Raw genomic sequence first — 15363 nt, forward strand, 5'->3', positions numbered from 1 at the left:
GGAGAGGTGTCTTGGGGGGAGTTATTGTCTAGGTAGGAGTCTATAGAGTCAGAGATAATTTTTTTTGACAGTGGATTATTTAGGAGATATGGGTAAAGGCGCCATTGGTGGGGTGGGTTGCGGTGGTCGTGCAGGTTCCACTTCCAGACAACCGGGGCGTGATCCGACCAGGTAATTGGCAGAATATCTACATCTTTAGTTCTCTGGAGGGACCATTTGTCACATAGAATCAAGTCTATTCTGGAGTAGGTATTGTGGACAAGAGAGTGGAATGTGTAACCTCGCCCCGAGGGGTTGAGGGTCCTCCATACATCGTAAAGGTCGAATTCTGCGAGGAGGTTGCGAAAGGCTAAGGAGGGGCCGGCATGGGCAGAGGAGATAGGTTGGGAGAATTGACGGGATTTGTCTATTTTTGGGTCTAGAACTAGGTTATAATCACCTAGAACTACAAGGGAGCCCTTTAATGAATTACGTATGGTAAGGAATAGTTTACGTAGGAATGGGACTTGGTTAGAGTTAGGGGCATACACGGATACTAACGTGACTGGTTTGTCATCTAAAATGCCAGTGAGTATGAGGTATCGGCCACTCTTGTCTGAGATTTGGGAGTGGAGGGTAAAAGAGACATTTTTGCTAAAGAGAATAGCCACTCCGTTTCTTTTAAACGGACCGTTAGCATAGTATCCCATAGGGAAGTTACTGTTCTTAAAGAGGGGAGGGTTAGCGGAGGGGAAGTGGGTTTCCTGCAGGGCCACGACATCCGCTTTTTGTTGGTGGAAGAATGAGAGGGCCAGTCTACGTTTGTTAGGTGAGTTCAATCCTTTGACATTGAGGGATATAAGGTTTAACATTGGGTATTCATTATAGAGACGATAAATAAGGATCTATAGTGAACCATGTTGGTGTACTTGTATCGGGTACTAGGATGTAGCCGTGGGTGGCTATGTAGGTCAAGCCTGGAGCTCGGGAGGGAGGGGGGTATGTGGGGGTAACATGGGGGTGGATCAAATCGGGAGAGTAAAAGGTAAATAACAAAAAGAAAAGGTCCGGTATATTGGACCTGCATGACTACTGCATAGAGGGGAAACGGGGTTCAGGGGTTTGCAGTAGTACAGAAAAAGGTGGAGGCGGGCCGGAGGGACGTGCACCGCCACCCAAATACAACTTCTTAAGGGGAAGAACTAGTATACGTACACATAACATGAACCTCACTAATTAGCAGGTGGTTGTACAGGGGCAATGGCATACATCAACAGGTAGGGATGGCAGAGCAAACTGTAGCCCCATGTTAGATAACATCAATTAAACAGTTAGTGACAGAGTAAACCTGTAACTTGCAGACCTACAGATGTAGCCAACTTTATCTTGACTGTTTCTCCGCCGAGACGGGCGTTTAGCCACGCTAAGGCGATAGCTGAGTTTAATCACAGGCAGGCGCGTTGAGACGATCTAGATACTCATCATGCATTACACATCTCCACCACTGTGTGGCTAATGCTCCACTAATCCAGTACTTTCGATCGTACAGTATAGCGGCGGATTGATCTACAGCTCTGGCAATACTGTAGGCGTAACGGGAAGCGGTGGAAAAAGTATGGAGTACAGTACTGTATGTGTATGGAGACGCAACTACAGTAATTGTGTAAAAGGAATAATGTACAGTACAATGTATAAACACCGTGCTTTTTAAAATATAAAATATATGAGCGTCTGAGTTCGCTAATGCATAATGGGAATGGAGGACTAGCAGGAGGCGGAGGAAAACACCGTGCTTTACAAATGCGAGCGTCCGAGTCCTCTAAGGCATAAACCAACAGCAATGGGGCGAGGGCCGGGCGCTGTTTGCAGTACTTTCACACATGAAATTAGAAATCTCTCATGAGGCGTCGTGGGCTAGGGGTGAAGGCTCCCACCTCCCTCACTGGGGGTCCAGGGTTCGAGACATGATGTGCTTTCTTTCTTTTTTTTTTTTTTTTTTTTTTCTGTAATAATGCACTGTATTATTTTATTTCCATTGTAAGACAGTCAATGGAAGGATGCACACAGGTTTCACATAAATCAAAGTACATCTGCAGGAGCGATTCTTTACGCTAAATGCACCCAAACAGCGTGAATGAAATGAGTGTATTCTGGCGCTACCAACTAAGCAAAACAGTACTGTAGATCTTCAGCGTTTGTGCATTGCACAGGACCTGAATTTCCTTCCCTGTGCAGGCCCCCAGGGGGGAAGGGCGATGGGGGTAGGGGGGAGACGATGGAAAATACTGTGCCTTTGAAATGCAATTACATGAGCGTCCGAGTACACTACGGCATACTGTAAACCAACACCAATGGGAAGGAAGTGCCAACCTTATTTTTAATGTGTTCCCGTGACATTCACTTTAACATTTTTTTTTTTCTCTCCAATACAGTACATCCAATGGAAGGATGCACACAGGTTTCACATAAATCAAAGTACATCTGCAGGAGCGATTCTTTACGCTAAATGCAACCTACAGTACGGTACTGTAAGTGAGCAAAATAGTACTACAGTGGGCGTTTGTGTATTGCACATGACCTGCATTCCCTCCCTGTCTACTGCATGATCTGTGCAGGCTCCCATGGGGGAAGGGCAACAGGCTAGCAGGAGGCGGAGGAAAACACCGTGCTTTACAAATGCGAGCGTCCGAGTCCTCTAAGGCATAAACCAACAGCAATGGGGCGAGGGCCGGGCGCTGTTTGCAGTACTTTCACACATGAAATTAGAAATCTCTCATGAGGCGTCGTGGGCTAGGGGTGAAGGCTCCCACCTCCCTCACTGGGGGTCCAGGGTTCGAGACATGATGTGCTTTCTTTCTTTTTTTTTTTTTTTTTCTGTAATAATGCACTGTATTATTTTATGTACAGGTACTTTTGAATGTGAATAAAAGAGCGTCTCAGTCACCGCCCCGCTACCCACTTTGCAAAGCTGTTTCCTCGTAGGCAGACTTGCTGTGTGGATCTTCTCCGACCTTTCAGAAATCTCCTGATAATTTGCTCTCCGTTTCTGCCTTCGATAACTTCTTCACAGGCCATACTGTTCCAGCTCATTGACACAGTTTCGTCATACAGTATTTGACCGGTAATTCTTTCATTTACGGTTTACAATTATTTATATACTGTACGTAAATGATGAATGTCCCTGTGCATTGCTCCATGGCCTGTACAACTTATCCCGGTGTATTTTAAAATGTATACCATCTCTCACTACATATCCGAGCGCTGCCACGTGCTGGGAGTTCACGGTCGGCGGCCATGTTGTCAGGTTGCTAAGCGATCCAGCTCGGTATACCGTAATGTGCATAGACCATTGAGCTAGGGGATTGTGACGCTCCTTCAGCATTGCCCCCTGAACTGTGAAATGTATGCCATATTGTATCTCACTACATATCCGAGCGCTGCCACGTGCTGGGAGTTCACGGTCGGCGGCCATTTTGTCAGGTTGCTAAGCGATCCAGCTCGGTATACCGTAATGTGCATACAGTAGACCTCGCTTATCCCAATGTAATTGAGCTAGGGGATTGTGACGCTCCTTCAGCATTGCCCCCTGAACTGTGAAATGTATGCCATATTGTATCTCACTACATATCCGAGCGCTGCCACGTGCTGGGAGTTCACGGTCGGCGGCCATTTTGTCAGGTTGCTAAGCGATCCAGCTCGGTATACCGTAATGTGCATAGACCTCGCTTATCCCAATGTAATTGAGCTAGGGGATTGTGACGCTCCTTCAGCATTGCCCCCTGAACTGTGAAATGTATGCCATACTGTATCTCACTACATATCCGAGCGCTGCCACGTGCTGGGGGTTCACGGTCGGTGGCCATTTTTTGTGTGCATAGAACTCGCTTATCCACATAGGCCCCTGTGTTTTTAACTACTATATTGAGATGCACATTTCTAGGCCTACAGTATTTAATATACAGTAAGCAGCATTGTTGTTAGGCAATAATTGAAGAATTTACATACAGTACTGACATGTACTGTATGTAATGCTTGTACATCATGTCAGTCGACCCTTATGCTGTACACTACTGTAAGTCTCACAGGGCCCATGCACTTCCAAGGAGGGTTATTTACTGTACTGTATCTGTTTCATACAGGAAACTAATTGCAGTCCATAACACTGAAGTTGTATTTTCAGTACTGTACAGTATACAATACTTAAATTTGAACATCAGGTACTGGATAGTAAACATGTACAGTATTAACTTCTATCATAAAACTCTTATGCATTTTCAGATGTGTAAATTTTAGACTACAGTATTCACAAATGTTTTCTCTCCATACAGGAATTATAGTTGGACAACATGCCAGTAACTATCAACAAAACGATGAGCAAGATAATCGCCAACATGAAAAAAGAAAATAAAACCATCAAAGAGATCCATGCATGGCTCAAGGAAAGTGGCATTATAGTCACTTTAGAAACGGTGCGCTATCATGCATTCGAGAGAACAACGCCCAGATTTGTATTTCCTACAAAATGCACATGGTACGTACTGTACACTACTGTAATGTTTAAATGACTTGCTTTATACCATAAACAATTTTTTTGAAATAAAATAAAAACTTCATCAATTGTAACTGTGATTGTGCTGTTCATGAATTCATATTTTTCATACTGTATTGTACTGTAGGAGAGTGCAACAAATTGTGGAGGAACTAACTCGTGAGGATGATGAGCGTACTGCTCTGCAAATAAAACGAATTCTCCATTCCAAGTATGACCTGGACATATCGGCCACCAGCATCAGAAGGATGCGACGGAAAATGGGATGGACCTTTGGCGCAACAAGGTAAAATACTGAAAGCAGTATAAACCATACAGTAAATGCACTGTTAATAATCCCTTGATACGTGATATAATAATGCCATAAATCATTATACAGAGTGTGTACTTTATACTATATACAGTATGTGTGTGTGTATATACTGTATATACAGTATTCTATCCCAAAAGAGATACCTACTGTATAGGCACTCAGAGACAGCAATGAAGCATTGCCGGCTTATTGTGATGATTACATACTGTATACTGTGTGTGTGTGTTTGTGTGTATGTACAGTATGTATATATATATTACTCTGTATGTAACTTAATGTACTGTATGTACAGTTTAATGTATACAGTAGGTATATAATACAGTATACTGCACATACAGTCTACTGTATATACAGTAATCTGTAAATCTGTAATTTCATAACTGTATCTGATTTCATTATTTTTGGCTCTTCACAGGATATCTCCAATGATAAGAGATGTGAATAAAGAAAAGAGAGTGGAACAGGCACGGCGATGGATTGAGAGTGGTGAAACATTTGATGATGTCATTTTCACAGATGAATCGTCTGTTGCCCTTGAGCGGTTCTCCAGAATGTCATTCAGGAAACGTAACCATATCTCTTTAAAACCACGCCCAAAGCATCCATTGAAAATCCATGTATGGGGAGGCATATCACGATTAGGAGCTGGTCCCCTATTATTTTTCGAAGGTACAGTACAGTACTATACTTTATTCTGTGCCTGTGTTCTGTAAAAATACATGTTGTACTGTAGAGTACGTGTAACTGCACAATAAAAGGAGTTGCTTATTAATGAACAACATTTTTTGATTTCTGTAGGAATCATGGATAAGAAATATTTCCAAGAAACAATAGTAGAGAAATGTATGGTGCCATTTGTGAATAAATATTACCCAACTCACCATAGGATATTCCAAGACAATGATCCTAAACACTCCGCCTCAGCCAAATTTATGGAAGAGAAAGGTATGAATTGGGAACGCACACCACCAGAGTGAGTATTCTTTCAACAGTGTACAAGTAAAATTTTGGATAGCACTCTAGTACTGTAAAAAAAATTTTTGTTTAATAAACAGTACAATATTGTATGTTTAATTTTCTCTATTTACTGTAATGTACTGTAATTAATTTTTTCTATACGCTTTTTTTTTTTTTTTAATTAGATCACCAGACATGAACCCAATCGAATTAGTGTGGGCTCAATTGAAGAGGTACGTTAGGAGTGTTGCAAAGCCAACAACAAAACAGCAACTGGTGGATGGGATAAAGAAATTTTGGCTAGAAGTACTCACACCTGAACATTGTAATAATTATATAAATCACCTGTATAAAGTATTACCTGTTGTAGTTGAAAGAAATGGTCAAGCCACAAATATGTAGTTCTGTATTTTCTGTTTAAAATTTTAAATTGGTGCATTATTAAAAAAAATGATAAAATTGCCTTTGTCTGATTATTGCATAAACTAATGTAGAATATTATACAGTAGTAATGTTATTGATGTGTACTGTATGAACAGTTATTTTCAGTTTTATAAGTCCTGAATAAGAGTACTGTACATTTTGATCAGTGCAGTACATGGAATCGGATGTTGTAATACTTTATTTTTACATTAATATTGATGTTTTTCCAATAAATATTCAATTTTACAGTATGGTACGGTACAGTACATGAGGGTACCTGTACAGTATGATACGTCATTATGGGGGAGAAATACTGTATCCACTAAATGTACAGTAAAATGTTTTTTTCTTATTACAAACACACAAATGCATCTCAGATGGAAATATGCTATACACAGCAGACAGCTTATGGTGACAGAACTTCCCTACTGTATCCCCACCCATAGTCGTGGTATATTTTAGATTGCCTAATGAGACACTCCTGCAGCATTGCCAATGATTCATGTAAAACCTGTGTGCAAACAGTATCTGTATTGAATGCAAAGTACAGTAAGAGTACAGTATACAGTATTATCAGAGCCAAACCTGACCAACATGATGCCCTAGGCTAGATTTTGGCTGATGCCCTCTTGCACAGATGCTACGTAGTTCCGCCTCTAACCCTGCACCCCTTTCCCAGCACCATCACCCATTTTGGCGCTCCTACCCCCTATAATCTAAATAAGAACAATGTGCACATTTAGTGCCAGCCCAAAACAGTGTACAGTATGTTCTTGCTGGGAAGGGGCATGGTAACACAATAATACCCGAAGATGAAATGACACAACACAGTACTGCAACTTTATTCACATTATATCATGCAGTGGTGTCTCTTATTCTCATGACATCATATCATAGTACCACATTACTCCTAACAGTAATGCCCCTTATTCACATTACACCCCACCACATTCATCTTTATTTACATTAGACCACAGGTTCTCAAACTCAGTCCTCAGGACCCCACACAGTGCAGGTTTTGCAGGTCTCACAGAATCACAAGTGAAAAAATTAGCTCCACCTACTGTATGGACCTTCTAAAATGTGTCAGTTAGTAATGAATACATCTGTGCACTTGCTGGTTTACCTGCAAAACATGCACTGTGTGGGGTCCTGAGGACCAAGTTTGAGAACCACTGCATTAGACCATGCAGTAGTGCCCTTTCCTTATGTTACACCAGAAAATATTGTAGTACACCTTATACACATACAGTACAGTAATGCCACACATTAGTAATGCATTTCATATTTAAATTTTCTGATTTAATTTCATAGAGCCGCAGTCACTCACAGAATATAGGCATGTACTGTAGCATCTCATTTTATTCTGCAGAAGCTGATTATTCCCGTTTGGCTAGTTTGCCGCCTCTGTACAGTATATCACAATAGAAAAAAGTTATAGTGTCAGTGAAAAAAGCACCTCATGACAGATACTGTACACAAGCTCATGTCTAAATACTGTATACTGTAAGCAGTGACATTAAGGGGTACAGTACTGTATATGCAATTGCAGTCGAATTCCGGAAGGAATACGGAAAAAATGGACACGGGATCCCCCATCTTTTTAGAACCAGCACCGGGCTCTGCGCCTGGTCCTGGTGCAAAAAATAAGGGGGACAAAAAAAGCGTAGGGGTTCCCCATATTTTTTGAATCAGCACTGGGCTCCACTAGCTGGACAGATAATGCACAGCCGGGGGAGACTTTTATACAGGTCCCTGCGGCCATGGAATTAAATACCCAACTAGTCACACCTGGCCGGAGTACCCTGGAGGAGTGGGGGCCCCTTAAATCAAGGGGACCCCCCTCCAGCCACTCGATTATCTCTATCACCCCTGTGTATTGTAGCTAGGGGATTGTGACGCTCCTTCAGCATTGCCCCGTAGCCTGCAAAATCTGTGCTGTTATTTGCTCCATAGCTGAGTGCCTCCTAGGAGCTACTGTAGGAGTCACAGGCGGTAGCCATTTCAATTGAGTCTGCCCTGCTATAGAATTGTACAGGTATGTGTACATTACCGTACGGTGCATAGAACCTTTACAGTAGAAACTCTCCTGCAGCTTTGGCCTGCTTTACTGTATGTACTGTAAAACTTGTGTTTTGTCAGTTTGCTATGCGACCGAGCCCGGTGTAACGTACAGTACTGTAATGTGCATAGACCTCGCTTACAGTATCTCTGTGTATTTTGGCTAGGGGATTGTGACGCTCCTTCAGCATCGCCCCGTAGCCTGCACAGCTTATGCCATTTCTCATTCCATACCCAACTGCTGCCTGCCACGAGGTGGGGGTTCAGGAGGTGGGGGTTCATGGGTAGTGGTCGTTTTGACAGTGTGCTATGCGATTGAGTCCGGTGTACCGTAATACTGTATGCAATCCTACAGTAGCTTATCCCTCCCCTGTGTATTTTGGCTAGGGGATTGTGACGCTCCTTCAGCATTGCCCCATAACCTGCACAAGGGTTCAGGGGCGGCGGCCATTTTGCCAGTGTGCTACAGTATGTCATCGAGTCCGGTGTACCATAATATGCATACTGTGTATTTTAGCTAGGGGATTGTGACGCTCATTCAGCATTGCCCCATAGTCTGTACAATCTGGACTATTACTTGCTCCGTAGCCTAGGGCCTCTGTGGGGCAAGGAGTCATAGGTGGTAGCCATTTCTATTCAGTCTGCCCAGCTACAGAATTGTATGTGTACTGTGTACGGAGCATAGTACCTTAACCTGCATAGAACCTGCACATTATGGTACACCGGACTCGATCGCATAGAACCGCTCATGCAGCTACTGTATGCCCTGGTTTGCAGTATGTGAATAAAAAAAATAATAAAGTGTCTGAAAAAAACTACAGTAACATGCATTCGTACAGTACTTAAGGAATCGAACCCTGGACTCTGAGTATAGGAAGCGAAACACTTCACCACTTCGCCGCAGACAAATGTATAAATCCGTTGGTTTTGATTATGCTGTAATGGCTACGGGATTAGGACGATAACACTGTAGAAAATTCCTAATCTTGAGAGGCAATAGTGAACTTGTAACACACATCCATTTGCGACAGTGTACACTACTGGTTTTACAGTACTGTGTTTTGTCTGCGGGACTTGCACGCTCACATACAGTATTCATAAAGTATTGTAGATGGATCATATACTGTATGCTGTACTACTGTATTTGCGTCGGTGTCGTACTGTATATACTGTACAGTACTGTATTAAATAATGCAGCGTAATGAGTACAGTATTTGCTGTATGCAGCGTAATGAGACGCCTTAGTAAAGTAGTCCTTATTATGTATGTCAGTATTGTATTTTACGGGAGACCACACGCATGCGCAGTGGTGATTGTAAAAAGCGACATCTGGTGGCTGATCGCAGGTATTACACGTAAAGGTAACGCCAAACGTCAAATGTCTGTCTCCGTGCGATTAGATAGCCTCTCTGTGGCTAGGCGCGCCTCGCTACGCCACAGTACGCTGCGTATGGTCGAACGGGACAACCGCCGCGGCCACTCAAGATAAAGGTGGCTACATCTGTAGGGTAGAGGTATGTAGTTAAGCATATAATAACAATAGAAAATGAAAAACGAGGTAAAAAGGAAAAAATCTTCAGGAGAGAGTCATCTCCCCTTTAAGAAGGGAGAGGAGGTCTGCAGTTTCGGTAAACCGGGGATACCGGTATGGAAGTATGAAAGGACCCAAAATATTATTCCGGAGGTTCAGTTGGTCGACCAGTCCTGGCGGACAGCTGTCGCTCGGGACGATGTAGACTGCTTCTGGATGGATATGTCCCAATCAAGCAGTAACTTCACTCCCGCATCCAGGGAGGAAATTATATAGGTCGAGTCGTCGTGTGTGATTATCAATTTCACCGGAAATCCCCAGCGGTAGTGAATGTTGTGGGACCTTAAGGCGAGAGTGATAGGGGTAAGGGCACGCCTCTTTGCTATTGTGACAGCCGATAAATCCTGGAAGATTTGGAGTCCTCCCAAGATGTCGGAGTTCTTGGATTCCCTGGCGGCCCTCATGATACGCTCCTTGACTGGGAAGAAATGAACTCTAAGTAGGGTGTCCCTTGGGAGATCAGATGAGACGGTACGTGGTCTAGGGAGTCGGTGGATGCGGTCGATCAGGAGATCTGAAGTTACCGCAGTTGGGAGGAGTTTCTTAAATAAAGCGGTGGCGTAGGATTCCAGTTCAGAATTAGAGACTGAATCCGGAATGCCCCTGATCTTGACGTTGTTCCGTCGTGATCTGTCCTCCATATCTGCCAGTTTGGATTTAAATTGATCCATATCTTGTTGTTGACGGTCATGGGATGTTAGCAGGTCATTGTGGGAAGCAACCAGTTCCTCCATCTTGCGTTCTAAGTGATCTGTCCGGTCTCCCAGTGCCCCCAGTTCAACCTTGACCTCACGGACGGCTGAAGTTAGGTCCTTGGAGAGTTCAGACTTAAAGGCGGATAGTATCTGACATAGGGTTCTCACGGTCAGGGGGGCGTCTGAATCGCAATCCACTCCTGAAATTGAAAGAGCGGAGGACAGGACACTTGTTCCCATGGGGTCCAACTTGGCCGGGGAGGAGGAGACACTTTGTAAGGGAGAAATTTGGAGGGGCTTCTGGGGGGGGAAGGAAACCTTAGGGGGCATTATGTCTTTGGCCTTTTTGGGGGCCATCTCTCGACTCTAGAAACGTACGTAGAGGGCACGAAGATGTTCACCTCGAGGTTGGGTCCAATCAGCGGGAAGTAATGAAACAGGAGAGCTCAGTCACATTTGATCTCTGTACGTGTTATTCATGCAAACATGGGTGGCGGTGAACGGTTGTAAGAGCGGTTACATTTCAGAGAGTTCGTGAATATATAGCATCACGGTCATAAAGCAGGCAGTTGGGAATTTAGGGTGCAGGCGGAGGGAGGTGGATTTGCCCCCAAGTCGTAGGTTTAGGATGTAAGCTCTGCACTGCTGGAATTTGTAGGAGAGCTGTGTAGGCGGCAGGGGATCTCCACAGAGATGAATAACTGATAGGGGAGGAGGGGTAGAAAACACTGCTCTTCCTTTGCAGGCGTCACCGGTCGTTGAGTACCCCTACTTAGGAGTCTTGACTTCTTAGGCTTTGAAGGGTCACCTGGTGAGTGGGATCCAAGGTGCTCCTTCGTATGTCGTGGCCCGCAGGGGTCAAGAGAGGTGGATGGAGTTAGAGTCCTGCAGCCTCACGATAGGTCGCCTCCTTTGACTCTGGGTGCACCTACTGTGGGAGGGTTACGAAGCCTCCTCCTGGTACCCCGGGATCGGTTCCTGTTGTTTGGGTGATGCCCCTTTATAAGAGGGTGTAATATGTAATAGATGGGGGGAGTGGATAAATATAGGGGTGTGGGCACTTGCCTCCGAGCAGGTGATGTCAGGCCCAGTAGGGGCAAGGATCTTCCAGGGAAGAGGGGGGGCACCGGAGTCCACCCGTGCAGGGGGCAGCTCGTGCTGTTGGGTCTGCGGCTCTGTGCTCAGCCGGGACACAGGGGACCAGGGCGGGACAGTGCCTACCTCAGCCGCCGGTCTGTCGCGTGCGTCCGCTTCCGGGATCGGCGGTCCGGGTCTCCTCCGGCTCCAAGCCCCGGCCTTCGCGAGGTGAGAGATCACAGCCGGCCAACCTCGGGGGGAGCTGTCCGGTCTTCTCCCGCTATGCTGTGCTGCATCCACGTCCGCGCATGCACTCCTGTAGGAGCAGGGGTGTCACGGGGCCTCCGGATGTTCAGAGGCCGCAGGCAGGGGCACTCGCCGGCCGCACGGATCCGCCGTCGGTAACTGAGCTTCCGCACCGCTGCCGCTGGGTCCCGGGCGAGGCCGGGCCGCAGGCTCTGCTTCAGGTATCTCCAAGGGGGTGACTTGTTCGGCGTCCCGTCGTCCGGGAAGAGAGATCCACAATCCGGGGGGGAGAGACCCACTCCAGTCCCCGGCTTCGTAGTGGGGGGTAGGCCGCAACCTGCAGGGACCCTTAAAAGGATCCCCCGGCTCCGCAGCAGCAGCCCCTCACTCTCAGATGTTATTGGAGAGTATCTGGGTATAATGGGGGTCGTGGGGATCCCCAGAGGGTTTATTATTAAGCCCAAAGTGCAGGGTTTACAGGAGCTCCCAGGAATCACGTCTCCTCAGCTCGATGTCTAGGCCACGCCCTCGAAAATGACATTTCTTGATGTCAAACTGTTTTACTCTACTAAACAGCAAATCAATAATAAAAAATCCTTACTCATTAATATTGTCTACTAATTTTGTACCTTTTTTATGCTTCCTTAACTTTTTGTATTTTAAATACTTGTAACATGACATTTATTTTCAAGTATTGATTTAAAACAACACATTTTTTTCCTGTAATCTCAACTGTATGATCCAGAACTGTGAGCATTCAGTCAGACAGGTCCATGTGGTAGCATGGCCGAGCTGTCTAAGGTGCTGGATTTAGGCTCCAGGCTCTCTGGAGGCATGGGTTCAAATCCCACTGCTGCCATAATGATTTTACTATGAAAACATCAGTCAGTGAAAACAAAATGTTTTTCTCCACTAATAAGAAAAACAATAATAATAAAGACTTTTCTCCTCAATAGCTGATTGATATGATCCAGATGCACGAGCTAAAAAATCAGCAGTGTCTAAGGTGCTGGATTAAGGTTCCAGTTTCTTTGGAGGCTTTGGATCAAAACCTACTGCCGCCATAATTATTTTTCCTAAGAAAAAATAAGTCATTGATGTCAAAGTGTTTTTCTTTACTAAACAGCAAATGGATAATAAAAAAATCCTTTCTCATTAATATTTTATGTCAATTGATGTACTTTTTTAACCTTCCAAAACATTTTGTACATAACTTAAACACTTTTGGTATGACACTTCTTTTTAAGTATTTATTTAAAACAAAAAAAAATGTTTGTACTGTAATCTGTGCTATATAGCCCAGATCTGTGAGCTAAGAGTGTTCATTTGGTACCATGGCCGAGCGGTCTAAGGCCACTAAGCTGCTAAAATAAAATATTGGTAGGTTAAAAAGTTCATCATCTGCCCTAGATTTTAAAACAGTTTATCATAATTTCAAGAGTCTTCTCAAAATGTAAAAATAATATGTAAAATTATAAACTATGAGCTATGGAGTCAAGGTAGAAATGTGGCTGAGCGGTCTAAGATGCTGCATTAAGGCTCCAGTCTGTTTGGAGGCATGGGTTCAAATTCCACTGCTGTCATAATTATTTTCAAGATAAAACGACTGTCATTGATGTCAAAGTGTTTTTCTCCACTAAACAGCAAGTCAATAATAAAAAATCCTTTCTAATTAATATTGTCTGCTAATTTTGTACCTTTTTTAAATTTTTGTATTTTAAACACTTTTAACATGACACTTCTTTTCAAGTATTGATTTATAACTACACATTTTTTTCTTGTAATCTTAACTATATGATCCAGAACTCTGAGCTTTGAGTCAAAAGTATCCATGGGGTAGCAAGGGCGAGTGTTCTAAGGCTCTGGATTTAGGTTCCAGTCTCTCTGGAGGCGTGGGTCTGAATCCCACTGCTTCCATAATGATTTTACTATGAAAATGTCAGTCAGTGATGGCAATGTGTTTTTCTCCACTAATAAGAAAATCAATAATAATAAAGTCCTTTCTCCTCAACATCTGATCAATATGATCCAGATGCATTAGCTAAAAATCAGCAGTGTCTAAGGTGCTGGATTAAAGTTCCAGATTCTTTGGAGGAATTGGTTCAAAACCTACTGCCGCCATAATTATTTTCCCTGAGAAAAAATAAGTAATTGATGTCAAAGTGTTTTTTCTCTACTAAACAGCAAATGAATAATAAAAATATCCTTTCTCATTGATATTTTATGTCAATTTATGGACTTTTTTTTAACCTTCCAAAACGTTTTGTACATAATTTAAACACTTTTTGCATTACACTTTTTTTTAAATATAGATTTAAAAAAATGTTTTTACTGTAACCTGAGCTATATGACCCAGATCTGTGAGCTAAGAGTGTCCATGTGGTACCATGGCCGAGCGGACTAAGGCCACTAAGTTGCTAAAGTAAAATATTGGAAGGTTGAAAAGTTCATCATCTGTCCTAGATTTTAAAACAGTTTATCACAATTTCAAGAGTCTTCTCAAACTTTAAAAATAATATGTAAAATAATAAACTATGACCTTTGGAGCCAAAATAGATATGTGGTAGCATGGCCGAGCGGTCTAAGGCGCTGGATTAAGGCTCCAGTCTCTTTGGAGGCGTGGGTTCAAATCCCACTGCTGCCATAATTATTTTCAAGAGAAAATGACATTTATTGATGTCAAACTGTTTTACTCTACTAAACAGCAAATCAATAATAAAAAATCCTTACTCATTAATATTGTCTACTAATTTTGTACCTTTATTATGCTTCCTTAACTTTTTGTATTTTAAATACTTGTAACATGACACTTCTTTTCAAGTATTGATTTAAAACAACACATTTTTTCCCTGTAATCTCAACTGTATGATCCAGAACTGTGAGCATTCGGTCAAACAGGTCCATGTGGTAGCATGGCCGAGCGGTCTAAGGCGCTGGATTTAGGCTCCAGTCTCGCTGGAGGCGTGGGTTCAAATCCCACTGCTGCCATAATGATTTTACTATGAAAACATCAGTCAGTGATGACAAAATGTTTTTCTCCACTAATAAGAAAAACAATAATAATAAAGACTTTTCTCCTCAATAGCTGATTGATATGATCCAGATGCATGAGGTAAAAATCAGCAGTGTCTAAGGTGCTGGATTAAGGTTCCAGTTTCTTTGGAGGCTTTGGATCAAAACCTACTGCCGCCATAATTATTTTTCCTAAGAAAAAATAAGTCATTGATGTCAAAGTGTTTTTCTTTACTAAACAGCAAATGAATAATAAAAAAATCCTTTCTCATTAATATTTTATGTCAATTGATGTACTTTTTTAACCTTCCAAAACATTTTGTACATAATTTAAACACTTTTGGTATGACACTTCTTTTTAAGTATTTATTTAAAAAAAAAAAAAAATGTTTGTACTGTAATCTGTGCTATATGGCCCAGATCTGTGAGCTAAGAGTGTTCATTTGGTACCATGGCCGAG

The 15363-nt window shown here is 43.0% G+C and overlaps 3 non-coding genes across 3 annotated transcripts; all 3 read left to right on the forward strand.

The window, feature by feature from the left end:
• Positions 1–12668: 12668 nt before the first annotated feature.
• TRNAL-UAG (transfer RNA leucine (anticodon UAG)) lies at positions 12669–12750 on the forward strand. Its single transcript has one exon. It is a non-coding gene; the product is annotated as a tRNA-Leu (tRNA).
• A 1703-nt stretch (positions 12751–14453) lies between these two features.
• Positions 14454–14535, forward strand: TRNAL-AAG (transfer RNA leucine (anticodon AAG)). Its single transcript has one exon. It is a non-coding gene; the product is annotated as a tRNA-Leu (tRNA).
• Positions 14536–14797: 262 nt separating this feature from the next.
• TRNAL-UAG (transfer RNA leucine (anticodon UAG)) lies at positions 14798–14879 on the forward strand. The gene has a single exon. It is a non-coding gene; the product is annotated as a tRNA-Leu (tRNA).
• Positions 14880–15363: the final 484 nt, after the last annotated feature.

The sequence above is a fragment of the Pseudophryne corroboree genome, chromosome 3 (genome assembly GCF_028390025.1).
Source record: "Pseudophryne corroboree isolate aPseCor3 chromosome 3, aPseCor3.hap2, whole genome shotgun sequence".
Lineage (NCBI taxonomy): Eukaryota > Metazoa > Chordata > Amphibia > Anura > Myobatrachidae > Pseudophryne > Pseudophryne corroboree.